Source organism: Microtus oregoni, unplaced genomic scaffold (genome assembly GCF_018167655.1).
Source record: "Microtus oregoni isolate MIOR12 unplaced genomic scaffold, Mior012 000002F_ref0000024, whole genome shotgun sequence".
Classification (NCBI taxonomy): Eukaryota; Metazoa; Chordata; class Mammalia; order Rodentia; family Cricetidae; genus Microtus; species Microtus oregoni.
In genome coordinates, this window is record NW_024543061.1 from 25,055,035 (window position 1) to 25,071,461 (window position 16,427).

The 16,427-nt window shown below is 48.4% G+C and overlaps 1 protein-coding gene across 3 annotated transcripts in view; it reads left to right on the plus strand.

The window, feature by feature from the left end:
• The first annotated feature begins 223 nt into the window (after window positions 1-223).
• Window positions 224-16,427, plus strand: part of Fbxo41 (F-box protein 41) — a 32,115-nt gene continuing 15,911 nt past the window's right edge. For all 3 annotated transcript variants that reach the window (XR_005972966.1, XR_005972967.1, XM_041637311.1), the window contains exon 1: window positions 224-512. The gene's annotated coding sequence lies outside the window, so the exon portion shown is untranslated. The remainder of the gene's footprint in view (window positions 513-16,427) is intronic.

A 16,427-nucleotide genomic window follows, 5' to 3' on the forward strand; every position in this document is an offset into this window, starting at 1 on the left:
GCTGGAAGATCCGAGGCACAGAATGCCTGGGTGGTGGTCCCTGGAGTGGGGAAGGCTGCACTCCCCACAGCCCGGCGGCACCCATCCCCCACCCAAGCCACCAGCTTCTGCGGAAAACGTGGGGTCCAGGCGCAACCGCTCCTGGCTGCATCTGCCGCTCCCCGCTTGCTGGAGAGCCCGCCCCGGAGGAGGGGCCGGCTCCGCCCCACCTCCCCGCCGCCTCCCTCCCTGTCTCCTGGCTGCGCCCGGGCCGAGCGCCCCCTCCTCTCTTCCCCTCCTCCCTGCGTACCCCGCCCGTGATTGCAACGCGAACCCCTCCCTGCTGCGCGGGTCTGGGGGACTCGGCCGCCCCCGCCCCAACTGGGAGGCGGCGGCGGCCACCATAGCCTGCAGTGGGGACCGAGATCCGAGGCCCGGTGGCGGCCCTGCGTCTGGACCCGGCACGCGGGGTCTGTGCCTCTGCGCCCCCAGCCCAGGGCCGCGGTGCCTTGCCTTGCCGAGGGCTAGAGGAGGTAAGGGCAAGTCTGGGGCGCGCTGCGGGACTGCTCTTGGAGAGGCTAGGCAGGGAAAACCACAGCCGCTGCACCCTCCTCCCCTGCCTTCTTTCCTGCTGCCCTCCTGAGGCCGCGAGGCCGCCAGAACAGGGAGGGATTCTGGGCAGGCCAGGCTCTGGGTAGCCAAGGGGTTAATTTAAAGAATTAAAATCAGAACGGGTTTGAGACCAGGCTTCCCCTCCCCCTCCCGCCTGTCGCTGCCCTAGCCTTGTTGGGGGGCGGGGGCGGGCTCCAGAAAAAAAAAAAACCACTGGGACTCTGGACTTTGGAGAGGAAGAAGGGGGAGTGCCCTGAAACCCCAATTCTTTCCACCTGCTGGTGATGGAATGGGGGAGGGTCTTGGTCCCGAGGCCTGGCTGGGCACCTGTACGGTTGTCGGTGCGTGCCGGTGTGCACGTGTGATCGTCGGGAGGTGTTCATATGTGTGCACGCGTGTTTCAGCCTCCCCACACTCCAGTGTCTGTTCGGGTGACTGTGCCCACAGTATCTCTGGAGGTGTGGGCTCCACTCCATCGCCTTGCATGTTGTGTGATCCTGTGCCTGTGTGCACTGCCTACAGCCAGCCTGGAGAACTGTGAGGCCTGTCCCCTCCCTGTGGTTGAGCCTGCGGTGAGGGGCTCATATGGTTTTCCGGGTGTGGGATCCAGGTGCTGGAGCCTGTGTGTGTGACCTTGGGAGGCGTGTGCCTGTTTGCAGGACCATGAGAGGGGGTGCTCAGAACAGAAAGGCAGTGTGTGGGGTGACCGGGAAGCAGAAGACCGACTGTGTTGACTGCTGTGGGTCCTTACCAGGCTGGGGAACTGTTCCGCAGGCACCCAGTTTGGGGTTATAGCTGCAGAGCCCAAGCTCAGGCTTCTTGGAGGGTTGGAGGGAGTTAGATAGGCAGGGCATTCCTTTATTCTCCACCTGCTGGGGCATAATGAGGACTATGATGTGGACACCTCCAGCTGCCTCTTCATCCTCAGAGCCTCCACCTGCTGGCAGAGGCCTTCTGGAAACACCTAGTTTAGAGCTCTTTAGCTTCTAAGCCCATCTGGCAGCACACAGACCATCCTCCCTCGTTTGACTTCAGCTTCTCTGCCTCTTTTCTTGTGTGTGGGCTTTACCTGGAAAAGAGGAGGGAAGTGCTCTTGGGCCAAGTGGGAGGGAGAGAATATGCCATGGGTAGGTCAGGCAGGAAGTTGGGGGCCAGATGGGGAAACCACACCAAACTATGCTAGCTTTTCAATTTTGCCTGCTTTGAATATAACTGGTGGGATAGGGGACAGAGAGCTGTGGCAGGGACACATTTGTCCTGCACTTCTCTGTGCCTAGCTGTTAAAGAGGGAGGATGGGTAAAGGGTAGTGAGGATCGTCAGATAGAGTAGTGCTCTTGCTTCTGTGTCCCTAGATCTTCCTTCTTCTCAGATAAATCTGTGTGTATTCAACAAATAGTCAACAAATACTCACCAAGTGCCACTGTGGGCCCATCTTCCCGCGAACATCCCACTCTCAGCCAGAAGGAATGTAGCATAGAATATGAGTCAGTCAGGAAGTGCTGTGTTCAAGTCCTTATTTGTCAAGTGTTTTAGTTACTCACTGCTGTGTAACAAACACCCCCAGAATTTAGAAACTTTGAATAGCAATTATTTATTTGTTTGTTTATTTCAGTGCTGAGAATTGAACTCTGAACCTTGCACATACTACGCAGATGATCTGCCATTGGGCTTAAAGTTGCAATCTGCCTGTCTCTCAATTAGCTGGGTTCCAGGCATGTCAACACTAGCCATGACACTATTTCCCATGGTCAGTGAATCACCTGTGGCTGTGGTTATTGGATCTGAGGATGTCACCTGGAATCACATACACAGTCCCTCAAGGTAGCCTCTTATCTGACTTCTGCTTGCACAGAGCTTGCTGATGTCCATCTGGCCATGGCTGTGAGTCAGTGTGGGAGAGAACCACATAAGGGTGACACTAGAGGCCGTGATTCATCAGAGGTCCTCATGCAGCACCCATTTGTTGGATGCCTTTATGGCCTTGGGCAAGTGATTTGACCAATCTGTGCCTTAGCTTCCTCATTCCAGCATTGAAGCATTCCACCTCCTTGGTAGCATTGTTGTGAGCATGATGATGTACCAGAAATAATTAGTGGATAGACATGGGTTCACTATTTTACTAAAACTACAGGAACCTGTGGGCCTTGGGCTTGACTCTGACATTTTGCACTGGGCACATGACGTAAAGCCAGTGATGCTCAGAGCTCAACTAGAGCAAACCATGGGGATGAGAAGACACAGGGAGTTCTGACCTCCTAGTAAGGGACTAGGGAACCATCATGTTTTACAAGTTCATTCTTGAGTTTATTTAACCAGTTTACCTAGTTACATGATGGTAAGTGTTGGTAATTGCTCTGGTTGGGCACTGGCGAGATGGCTCAGCAGTTGAGAGCTCTTGTTACTCTTGCAGAGGACCTTGGTTCTGTTCCCAGCACCCATATGATGACTCACAACTGTTTGAAACTCCAGTCCCAAGAGATTCAGTGTCCTCTTCTAAGCAGAAATGCACATACATGCATGCAAAGCACACCTCGAACAAAAATCTCCTCTAAAAATTCACTTTAGAAAATCACTCTGGCTACATGAAATTTATCTGATTTGGTGATTCCTCTAATAGTGAACTAGTGTACACTCTGTGGAGATGGCCATTTATAGTGTTTCTGCTGCAATGTATAAGTAATGAGGGATCAGTGTACGTATGGGTCATTGATCCCCAGCTGTGGGAACCATTGTCTTCTCCTGAGAGTCTATAGTGAGGAAGGACTTGTGCTGTGATGGGATTGAGGTGGAGGAGGGTGTCAGGGAAAGGCTTTATGGAAAAGGCGGCATTTGAGCTGGGTCTACAAAACTCCCCATGAGCCTAGACTTGAGGATGTGGCAGTCCCCGGTGCTTTCCAGTGGAGCAGAGCCCTCATGGGGCTCACTGAGAGTTTTTGTGGAACAGGAGCAGAGACAAAAGCTGACAAAGCTGAGAGCTGGTCAGATGGCGCCACCCGTAAAGACAGGTGTACTTCGCCTCTGAGCAGCTGGGCTGGGGAATCTGTCTGTTGAATGCTTGCCTAGCATGCACCAAGCCCTGAGTATGATTGCTAGTACTATCCCAGCAGGAAGGAGGTGGGAGCAGGAAGATCAGAAGTTCAAGATCATCCTCAGCTACACACCAAGTTTGAGACGAGTCTGGGCTACATAAGAACCTATCTCAAAGGAGGAGGAGGACGAGGTCATTCATTCTTCAGGGATTATTTTACTGATTTGGATGTTTCTTTGTGTGTGCATGTGTGTTTGTGAGGTGTGTGTGTGTGTGTGTGTGTATTTATTTATGTGTACATGTGTTAGATTTTTTTTCTCTCTTTTTTGTTTTTTATTTTTGCAAACAAGGTCTCTTACTGAACCTAGAGCTCACTAGCTTGGCCAGGCTGGAAGGCCATTGATTGACAGTGATCCTTTTGTCTTTGCCTTCCCAGGGCTGATATTGTAGTTGCACACTGCCACACTGAGTTTTTTGTACGAAGATCTGAATTCAGGTCTTTGAGCTTCTGCAGCAAGCACTTCTCCACAGCCCCTATTTTACATTGTAAGTGACAGAAATGGCCGGGTTGATGCTTGCCAAAAGCTTCAGAAGTCATGAGGATTGTCAGATGAGTGAGTTAGAGCCCACACAGATGAGGTCAAAGGTCTGCAGCGGTGCCCATAGGAAAAGTAACCATTCAGTAGGTGCTGTGGTCCAGGGTGGAGCATAGAGGCGAGTCGCTGTCCAGGGTGCTGAGGCGATGCGGCGGCTGTAGGTTGAGAATTGTAAGAAGGGCGGGTTTGGAGGTGTGTACGTTGGTATTGTGTGATTAGTGTTAGCCACTTTAAGCTTTTGGCTGCCTACACTGAAATGGAACCCAATTCATTCTCTATTGATTTCTTCTAAATTTACTTTGAGTTAAAAAAAAAAAAAAAAGGAGGGGAGGGGAGGAGGAAGTAAGGGTTCTTTAGCTTGGTTTCAGGCCCAAGGCCTTATCTGTATCTGACTTGTGGAAGTAGGTTATGTTTAAGATGCCCCTGGATTCTCCCACACTTCTCCTTCCCAGCACACAGAGCTCGTGTCCACTCAGCGCCCTGCATAGTCACACCTCAGGCCACAGCAGCCAGGCTCATTAGAGCAGCCACCTAAGCAGTCCCCAGTGGGCCCTCACCAGCGCCAGTCCTATGTGAGCTTGCCCCCGCTCCTTCCAGATTACAACTGCACCTTCCCAACTTCCTGCCTGAGTTCCTGTTTTTGCTGTTTGTTCTTGAAAATTCCTTGGCTCTTCTCTCTCCTCTGTCTCCTGGAGGCTCCATCTTCCCCTCCATCCCCTTATTTTCTTTTTCTATACTGCCACCCTGGGCTTGCTTTTCTAGTATTATTTTTTTTAAATGTGTAAGCTTGGGACTGGCTAAATGGTTACGAGTGCTTGCTGCTGGCAGATCGCGGCCATCTGTAGCTACAGTCCCCGGGATCTTGTGCTTTCTTCTGGCCTCCAGGGACACTGCACACACACGGTTCACTGACATATATTCAGGCAAAACACTCATACACATAAAATACAAATCAGTAAGCTAACTTTTTCTTCTTGTTTTTTTTTTCAAGACAGGATTTCTCTGTGTATCCCTGGCTGTCCTGGAACTTGCTCTGTAGACCAGCTTGGCTTTAAACTTAGAGATTTACCTATCTCTGCCTTCCAAGTGCTGGAATTAAAGGCGTTCATCACCAATGCCCGGTTTAAGCCAGTTTTTTTAAAAATACTTAATTTTAATAAAATGTTGAGGCATGTTTTAACGTAGCTTCAGCTGGCGTCATACTTGCTATGTAGCTGTCAATGACTTTAAACTCATGATTCTCCTGCCTCTGCATTGAAACTGTTATAGTTACAGGCATTGGTACTACATCTGGCCAGTAATGTATTTAATTTTTTTAATTGCACTCATTTGTGTATGGGTGTATGCAATTGGATGTTCATATGGACAACTTGTGGAAGGCCATTTTCTCTTTCCTGGTAACTCTAGTTACCAGGTCTGGAGCAGGTGCCTTTACCCACTCATCCTTACTATCTCCGATAATGTATTTTTGGCAGCACAAACTGCAAAGTAGGTACAAATGGCTTTATGTTTGCTTTGCATTACTATTATTATCATTGAGTATACGCATGTTTTGCCTGCACATATGTCTGTATGTATGCACTACATGTGTCTGTGGAGGCCAAAAGCAAGCTTCAGACCCCTTGGACCTGAAGTTACAGATGGTTGTGAGCCTCCATGTGGGTGCTGGGACTCAAACTCAGGTCGTCTGGAAGAGCAGCAAATGCTCCTGACTACCGAGTCATTTCTTCCTCCTCCGCCTCCATTGTTGTTTGCTTGGCTTTTGTTTTATTTTGAGACAGGATCTCACTCTATAGCCCTGGCTAGCCTGGACCTTGCTATGTACATCAAACTGATTTTGAACTCAAAGAGATCCTCTCCCTCTCCCTCCCAACTTGAAGACCTGTGCCCCCATACCCACCTATTTTAATTCTGTAGATGTGGGGTTTACATTCACTCTCAGGTCAGAAGATCCCATCAGAGCCCTGGAGTTCGATGTGGCTATGAGCTCCCGGAAGTGGGCACTGGGGACTGAACTCAGGTCCTCTGCAAGAGCAGTGTGTGCTCTTAACCATGTCTCCCATACTGTTTTGATCCTATCATCTTCTACCCAAGTTTGCCTCAGGAGATCACCAGCTACTTGGAGGAAAGGACCGAATCTTGTTCATCTGTGTAACCTGCATATGCCTAGCACAACACTCGTGTAGTGCTTGGCACTGAACTTAGTAAGTGCACACAGAATGAATTCATATTTAACTACAGCTTAGGTAAGAAGTGCAGACTTTGATTGATTAGGGGAAAAGAGTTTTAATTTTTTATTTATTTATATTTTATGTATGAGTGCCTTGCATGTACACCTGCAGGCCAGAAGAGGGCATCAGATCCTATTACAGATGGTTGTGAGTCACCATATAGTTGCAGGGAATTGAACCCAGGTCCTCTGGAAGAACAGCCAGTGCTCCTAACCCTTGAGCCATCTCTCCAGCCCCAGGGGGTTTTATTATAAGTGGCAAATCCAATTTTATTTATTTTAAATTACATTATTTGCGTGTGCGTGTATGCGTGTACTACGGCCCTAGAAGAGAGGTCAGAGAATGACTTGGAGGAGTCAGTTCTCTCCTTCCATATGTGGAGTCAAACCCAGGTTATCAGTCTTGGTGACAGGAACCTTTATCTGCTGTGCTGTCTCACCAGCCCCCAGTTTTATTTTAAACAATAAAACATCTTAACACTTCCTATAACTATGGAGAGGGGAGACGAATGGGCTTTTGGCATGACTACATCCAGGTTCTCAGGCAAGTGGGGATGACTCTCCAGCTCCTGGCTCTGGTTCCTCAGGCGTTTGCTTGTTTTCCCTGTGTGCATGGACTTTCTTCTCTGTGCGGTCAGTCAGTCTGAGCCACCAATTCCCTTTTCTCATCCATAGTTCAGGGGAGATTGCAGTCTCTTAGAGTGCTTCATCCTAGCACATGATCCCGAAAGGAAAAGGCCCCCCCACCCCAATCTCTCAGTGACAAACTCCAGTGGCTCAGTTTGAGGGATGCACGTACTCATTCCCGGTCAGTCGTGGTAACAAAGGATGTGGGACTAGAGCCTGTCTCCACGCACAAGGAACGCAGTAGTGGAGCACATGGGGGATGAAGGGCAGCTCACCAAAGAGAAGCTGAGATGCTGACATAACCACACGGTGAGCAGCGAGTCTGCTGTAGGAACCACCAGGGTCCACGTGGTAGTGGGTCCGTAGAGTAAGACCATCTAAGGTTTCCGCAGGAGCAACAGGTGAGATTGTTCGGAGGCACAGCTCAGATGTGCCTGAAAGCGTAAACATAATAAATAAATAATAAATGAGTAAAATCCATCCAGTGAGTTCAGTCTGTAGAACCCTAGCCAAAGAAAACCTTAAGCTGGGCTTGCAAAGACAGGCGCCCTGAGATCAGTGCTTGGATGAGAGCGGCGGTCTGGCAAAGGCAAGGAGGCAGAGCCAGGCAGAAACGAGGGCGGGTCTCAGGGCTGCAGTAGTTATGTCCGAAATAGAACACAAAAGAGAATCTGACTGTTCTCCCCCAGTGCTCAGAGTACAGCATACAGGCTGGAATCTGAGTAGATAATAAAACTTGTGTTTGTCATTTTTTTCCCTTCTCATTCCATACTACCTTCCATCACTTTGTTTTCCTTTTCGTGTGTGTATATGTGTGTGCATATGTATATTTTTGTATGTGTGGCACTCACAGCAGTCTGAGTATACCCACACGCAATGGTCCAAGGTTAGTTGATAAGAGCCATCCCCTATCACTCTCTTCCACCTTAGACCCTGAGGCAGTTTCTCAAACAAACCTGGAGCTCTCTGATGTCTTGCAATCCAACTTTCTCGGGGGGTCCTGTATGTCTGCCTTCTGATGCTGGAATTACAGCTTTCATTCTGGCCTGGCTAGCACTTAACTGCTGAGCTTTCTTTCCAATCCTGTCACCTTCTTGCTTGCATTCAGGGAAAGCTTCACACGCATGTGCAGGTGTCCAAGACTAGACAGAATATTCTCAATAACAATAGTCATTCTCGGGGCAGTAGGTGGAGGGCAGCTCCCGAGGTATGTGCTGCGGTAAGGAGTTATTGGAATATCGTCCCCTCTTCTCATCCACCTCAGTGCTCACCCACAGGGCTGCCATCCCCAGGTTTCTCCCTTTCCTTAATTTCTTGGAGCCTGGATAGTAGGGTGCTATGAAGGCTAAAAAAATGTTCTTCAAGAGTGGGAAGGGACAGGGAGAGTCAGAAGCGCACCTAGGAGTCAGCTGCCCTCAGCTGGGCAGGCAGGTATACAAGTCAGAACCAGCTGCTCCCCACCAGCTAGGTATGTGAACTTGGAATCTCCAGGCCCACTGTTGCCTGACAAAACTTTCTTGGGGAGAGGCTACACACCCCTGATAAGGAGTCAACAACAGATCAAACTATGGATACCACCAAAGTCCAACTTGGTGAACGAGTGGGACTTACTGGCGTTACTTACAGAAATATGGATGAAGGATCACTTACAGGAACACAAATGACTCCAAGAGAGCTGCATTACCAGAGCCCACCCCAGCATGGGAGACAGCTCACAAAGCTAGGAACCTGTAGCTCACTGCACAGCCTGCAGCAGCCCAACAGGTTGGAGGGTGTCCTGTCCACGTGACTCAATCGATCTACACCTCTTCTGGGCAGCTGGTGGGGTCTCCAGGTCTTTTAACTCGCTAGTCTGAATATGACTCAGCAGTTTCTGTTGTTTATTGTTGGGAGGGCGGAGCCTAATGAATCTAGTCAGTTTCAGAACTTACTAGAGCTATTTTGAGCTGTTTACCTTCTAGTTAAAGCCTCACCCCCACGCCACAGGATAGAATGTTTCAATTTCAGAGGAACCTGCTCCACAATGGCCAGCTTCATCCTGTCTGTCTGTCTGTCTGTCTGTCTCTCTGTCTCTCTCTCTCTCTCTCTCTCTCTCACCTTGAAGTCACAGATGTGCACCTGCCACAGCCCTCCAAGTGCTGGGATTTACACGTGCTACTATGCCCTGTTTAAGGTCTTCTCTTTCTCCTTGAGTCAGTTTGAAGCTTTCTATTTTCCTAGAAAAGTATTCAGCTCATTCACATTTTCAAGATTTTGAGCCAAGAGTTGTACCTAGTAGTATTTTCATAATTGGAAAAGAATTATCTCTTGCAAGTCACATCCCTCTTCTCATGGTGTTCTTGTTCTCTGTCTCTCTCTCTCTCTCTCTGTTTTCTAGAATGCCATTTTTTATTTACTTCTATTGACTAGTCTTTAGATTTTAGTGTACCTAAAGGAAGGACAGTGATAGTGGCACAATTAATTGTATTTAATGGCCTTAGATTTATTGTGTGATGCTGGGAATTGAATCCAGGCCTAATGTGAGACATGTACTTTACCAACTGAGCTATTCGCCAACATTAATTACCAAATATTTGTTTAAAATGAAAGAAGGCAGTTAGCCGGTTAAGTTGGGTGTGACATAGAAGTCCTGTCATCTTAGCACTTTGGAGATGGAGGCAAGGACGTCAGGAATTGAAGGCCAGCCTTGGCTACATGAAGAGAAAAGGGGGTGCAGAGATGACCCACCAATTAAGAGTGTTCACTGACCTTCCAGAGGAGCAGAGTTTGGTTCCTAGCACTCATGTTGGGCAGCTCATAATCACCTTTAATTCCGGCTTCAGAGAATCTGGTTTCCCAGGCACCTGGACTCTCATGCTTATTCCTACACACAGACACAAACATAAGTTAAGATAAAATAAATCTTTTTTTTTAAAGGAAACAGAAGAAAAAAAAACCTCTTGATGGATCTAAGTGTGGGGAAAAAATCTAAATGTGGATATAATATGAAAGAGGGACAAATTCAGCCTGGTGTATCTGCACAGTTCCCGGTTTTTGTCAGATGTGATAGCAGGGTTAGCTGATTAAAACCCTTATTTAAGCTGGGTGGTGGTGGTCCACGCCTTTAACCCCAGCACTGGAGAGGCAGAGGCAGGCAGATCTCCGAGTTTGAGACTAGCCTGATCTACAGAGTGAGTTCCAGGACAGCCAGGTCTATACAGAGAAACTCCGTCTTGAAAAACCAAAAAATAAAATAAAACAGAACCCCTATTTAAAATATATTCTGGGGGCTAGCACGATGGTTTAGTGATTAAGAGCACTTACTGTTCTTCCAGTGGCCCTAGGTTTGACTATCAGTACCCACAGAGTGGGCCACATCTGTGTCCAGTTCTGGGAGAATCTAACACCCTCTTCTGGCCTCTGTAGGCACCAGGGACATAGGTAGTGCAGAAACATAAATGCAGACAAAACACTCATACACATAAAATAATTTTTTATTTAAAATGTTCTCATTTTACATATCAACCACAGTCATGAAATAAAAATTTTAAAAATTTAAATATTCTACAAAAAATAAAGTCTGGAGTATTAAAAGAACACATGCATAATTGGTTATAGCTTTTGGCGGGAACAGACTCCCTAAGCATAACAACAAGAGCAGAAATCATTCACATTTTACTGAGGTATACTTTCAACATATCAATAAAAAACAAAGTAAAAGCCAATCAACATACTTGAGAAAAATATTTGCAGTACAAGAGATCAATACTATAAAAAGCCTTTGCAAATCAATAAAGAAATACGAATGTTCAATGTAAAAATGAGCAAAATTGGTCTGAGCATGACAGGCAGGACCTGTAATCTCAGCGCTTCCCGCACTGAAGCAAGAGGGCTATGGCTAGTGTGAGACCAGCCTGGACTATATGGTGAGACCCTGTCTCAAAAAAAAAAACTAGATCCAATGGGCAATGCGGCAGAAGCCTTTAATCCCAGCACTTGGGCAGAGGCAGGTGGCTCTCTGTGAGTTCAAGGCCAGCCTGGTCTACAGAGCTAGTTCCAGGACAGCCAGGTGCTGTTACACAGAGAAACCCTGTCTCAGAAACAAACAAACCAACCTAGATCGTCAAGATCGTCAGTAGGCAATAGCATGCGCTGCTAGCCCTACAGTCTGAGTTTAGTCTCCATAACCCACATGGAAGGTAAGAACCATCTCGGACGAGTTGTTCCTCCGACCTCCATGTATCTTATGGCAGAGATGCACCCGTTCCAGCATATACAAACACACTAGATAAGTAAATATAGTTTAACCCCCCAACAGCACAGTATATGGTCAAATCACTAAAGACACGCAGATGATTGAAAAAAAAGCAGGGAAGTGTCCAAACCCTGCAATCCAAGAAACTCGAGTGAAGAAACCAGGTCAGTTTTCACTTTCAAATTTGCAGGAGCACATAGAGGCCAGACAGGACCTGGATTTGGCTGTGGCGGGTAAGGCAGGCAGTGGGGGGCCAGGAAAGGAGTTGTGGAGAGAAATCATCTGCCGTAAGACAGGTCTGGAGCCAATGTGGAGGCAAATGCCTATAACTCCAGCACTCCAGACAGTGATGCAGGAGGAGCCCAGGTAGCCTGGGCTAGCGCAAGAGACCATCAAGGGAAAGGAAAGGGAGGGCCATGTCCTTGCAGAGGATGACAGAGAGCTGTGAGACTAGGCTAGCCCAGCAGCACGGGTGTAAGCAGGCCTTGGCCTGGAAGAGCACGGCTGCTAGGAGCCATAGTTCAGAATCTGTGAATGACACGAGAGCAGTGGTTCCCAGCCTTCCTAATGCTGGACCCTTTAATAGATCGTTCCTCGTGCTGTGGTTACCCACACACACACCATAAAATTATTTCGTTGCTACTTCATAAGTGTAATTTTGCTGCTGTTATAAACTGTAATGTAAACACTTGTGTTTTCTGATGGTTTTAGGCAACCCCCGTGAAAGGGTCATTTGCCCTGCAAGGGGTCTCGACCCACAGGCTGAGAACCACTGATTTTGTGCCATTGCTAGAGATTGGCAACAGGTTCAAATGAGTCCACTGAAAAACAAGACCAAAAACACAAGCTGGAGAGATGGTTGGGTGGGTGAAAGCCCTTTACATGTAAGCCTGAGAATCTGAGTCAAAGCAGGATGCCATTGTACTCATCGGTAATCCCAGCCTTCTTACCACGAAGTGGGAGGTGGAGACAGGGGAACTGTCCAGGAGACCAGCTAGCCTAACATACACAGCCACAAAAAAAAAAAAGGAGTAAACCTGCCTTAAAATAAAGTAGAAGGTGGGGAGACGGCTTCGTGGTTAAAGTGCTTGCTGCACAAATGTCAAGACTGACGTTTGGATCCCCCACATAAACGCTGGGTAGCCATGATTGTCTGCCTGTAATTCCAACCTCAGAAGGCAGAGGTAGGGGGTTTCCCAGAGCAGGCTGGCCAGCAAGACTAGGCATGTCCGTGAGTTCTGGGTTGTCTGAGAGCCCCTGCCTCAATGAATATGGTGGGAGATGGATGAAGGATGATCTCATCATTAGCTTGGGGCCCCCATGTGCATGCAAAATAGAAAAGAAACTGGAACGGCAAAGACCCACTCCTGAAAGTTGTCCTCTGCCCTCCGCACACATAGGCACCTACAGTTACACACATGATCTGGCACCCGGGAGCCTGCGGTCACAGACATCATGCTGTCAACAAGATCTGTGAACTGAGCAAAGGCTCTGGGCACATGTGGATGTCACTGTTCAAGTGACATCACAAGTCCTTCTGCCCCATAGAAAAGACTCTAAGGCCCCCATAAGCCCCAGGTCCTGTCCTGCCAACGGCACACAGGTCCTGGGGTGCCTGTGTTAACCAGAAGTGGGAAACGTGCTATTTCTATCCAGATAGCCAGGCCTCTTATAAGAGAGTAAAACCACAGGTGTTCCCTGGAGCCAGGGGCTGAGGTCAGCTCTACCAACCCAGAGTTGGAGGAAAACAGTTCTCTAAGAGAAAATCGGGAGTCTAACCAAGAACTAGAGCAGAGGGGCAGAACAGTATAGCGGTTTATTAAACACACACGGCTTTCTGCTTAACTGCTGAATAATTTAGACCGTTTTCCCTGCTCATCCTAACGCAGCCATCCATCACAGACTTACACGGTAGCTGTCCTGTCTCCAGAAGAAGCAAGCTCGCATCCTCATCCCGAAACACATCCAGCCGCACACAGTATTGTGCTGTGTCTGATGAAGTAGTAATCTAGTCTTCAGGGTCTTGCATCCAGAATAGGATGGGGAAGAAAACTGGATAGCTGAAAGAACAAAGTCACTACCCAGCTGGAGAGGGGAAGGGAGGGAAAACACCTATCCACAGCCCACATCTCTGATAGTAGCAAGGATTCTCTGATCCTGCAGTCTGCATCCTTAGTGCTCTGAGGCGATTTGTGAGCCAAGAACTGAAGCCTGCTTGGGCACGGAGAGGGCACAGTCTTAGGGGTCCGTCATGTGTTTTCCAGGCTTCTCTAGCAATACACTGGCCTTGATCATCAGGAGGGCTCTCTATCAACTCGCCTTCTTTATCCCCAGTACTCAAGGCCAGAGACCTCACTGGAAGTTGTAATTTTAGAATGGATTCCCTGATGGTGGTGGGGAGGGGGAATGAGAGTTGTCTCTTAGCAACAGGCTGCACTCTTCCTCCCATCACAGGAGCCCAGGCTTGGAAGGAGGGCTCTAGCCCGGGCCTCTGCCAATGGGCAATGCAGGTCCCTAGCTCCTTGGCCCCTGCCTACTCAAGCTGCATCCCCCCAACACACTCCAAAGACGGCTTATAATAGATGTTTCCATGGAGAGGACACAGGAGGGCCGAGTAGTCAGGAGCAGGCAGGCCCCAGGCCGCCCTCCCTCTGAGTTTCCCGCCTCCCTCTTTGCTTAAGTTCACTGTAGTTTAAAGCAGAGAACTGGCTCTTCATTATCTCTCAGCCATATTAGATTACTGGCCTCAGCAGAAGGCCCTCTCCAGACAAGCTATTTTCTCCTTCTGCTGTGAGCTCTGCCAAACCATAGTGGGTCTTGTTTGACTTTACTGAAAAGGCCCCAGGAAAGACCACAGCACCTAACAATGTCCTAACAGTTGTCTGCTAATGTAGCAGTCTTTGTGGGAGCATGGCCTTACCTCCAGGGGCTATGGATAACAGTTTAATCAGTGGGCTTGCTGTTGGGACAGAGTTGACCAACTTTTTGTTTCTTTGTATTTTGAGGCAAGGTCTTACTGTGTATGTAGTCTTGGCTGTCCAGGAGCTCACTAGGTAGACCAGTTGGCCTTGAACTCAGCTGAGATCTGCTCCTGAGTGCTGGGATTGAAGGTGTGCATCCACCAACTTTTGACTGGGGGTAAGGGAAGTGGTACTGTTTTATTTACACTCCCCTAGCTTAATTTCTTTCCTTGTTGCTATGACAACAAAAACAACTGACAACCGATGGCAGAGAGAGAACTGAAGTTCAGTGTGCTGTCCATCATGGTGGGGGAGTCAGGGAAGCAGGAGCCTGAAGCAGCTCTGCATTGTAGGATCAGGAAACAGAGGGCGTTGAGGGCAAGCTGCTGCTCAGTTCCTTTTCCGGGTGCTCACACGATCCCACAGAGAATGGTGCCAGCCACAGTGGGCAGTTTGTCTCACCCCAACAGCTGAAATCAAAACTCCCCAGAGGCCCATTTCCCAGATCATTCTAGATTCTGTGGAGGAGACAATACTAACCACCACAGGGTCAGGGAGATGACTCCGTGGGGAAGGTGCTTAGCAGGTAAAGAATATCACCACTCAGCCTGACAACCTAAGTTTGATTTTGGATCCCAGATGGTGGACGGAAAGAACTGACTCCCACAGGTTAACTTCTGGCCTCCAGATGTGTGCCACGGCACGATCATCCACCGTACACAAAATAAATGGATTAAACACAAAGGGAAAAAAAACCACTGACTACCACAGGGTCTATTACCTGAAAAAGGAAATCATCTTTATCTCTTAATTTCCCAGAGTTCCCCCCCCCCCGACTCCGGGTACAAAGAACACAGACCCAGTAAAAGTGTAAAAGAGGAGTTGACCATACGCTCCAGTCCACAAAGAGAGACTGACGAAGTGGGAAAGGAAGGCAGACGCCCCAAGATCAAAGCAGCATGCTGACAGGAGGAGGCTAGGCGCTAGGTGGCCATGGCAACAGATGGTTCTGTATATCCATGAGGAAATGGCAGAAGGCAAGCAGAACTCTCTGGAGCCCATTAGGAAGGAGAGGTAGAGCTGAGAGCAGCCTCAAGGTGTGAGTCAGTGGGAACAGAGGGAGGCCATAAAGAAGCTAGAATCAATTAAGAACAGAAAGGCACAGAACCCTGAGGAAAATCCACCCTGGACAATATCGAGGCAGCCTATAAAGATGGAATGGTTAGGCATCAGATGGCTGAGAAAGTGGGTGAAGTTCTTGATGACAACTGCATTGTCCTCAGAAGGTGCACCGTGCCTGAATTCAGAGTCAGTTAAAATAGGGAAGGTGGTGAGATACGTGAAGTCCCGGCGGGGGTGGGGTGGGGGGGTGAAAAGCCACAGGTGGGAGGCTAGGACAAGAGTTGAGAAGGATCCTGGGTATAAGAATGGGTGGGCTCCTTGTCAGGAAGGGTGTGAGAGGAAAGAATGTAGGGCCCTTGGAGGGAAGAGCAGAACACTCACTGGAGGAGGCGGTGCCTGAAATGGCGGGCATGGTAACAGTGCCATCTACAGCATCATAGGTAGGTGAGCATCTTGGTCCCTACAACTGAGTTCTAATGAATCTGCCTGCATGGTGGATGTGGTCTTTAGAAGACGAAGATGAAACATCTGTTTGAGAATCTTCTAGGATGTCACATACATGAACTGGGGTATGTGGGATACCCCAAGGTTCATATACATGTCTTGATGATTGTATCCACGCAGGCATGTAAAAACACAACCCCCACAGAACACTCTCTACAGCACACAAGGTTCCTTCCCGCCCCTTCCCAATTCACTAGAGACATAAGCCTTTATTCTGACTTGCATTGCTATTAGTTTTGTCTGTTCTTGCCTTCCAACTCTGGAATCTTGCAGTATGTTCTTTTTGGCTTCCTTCCCATAATACTAAACATATTCATCTGTTGTTATGGATACTGCTTCCTTTCTTACTACAGAGCAGCAGTCCATTATGAATATACAATCAATCCATTCTACTATTCTCTTGTTTGGGATCTTCTTAATTCTGCGACAATCCTCATTTGACAATTCGCTTGCCTTGGCCTGCTGAGTGCGGGGATTACAGATATTATGCTACCAAACCTGAATCCCAGTCTGCTATTGAAGAATGCTTGGGCA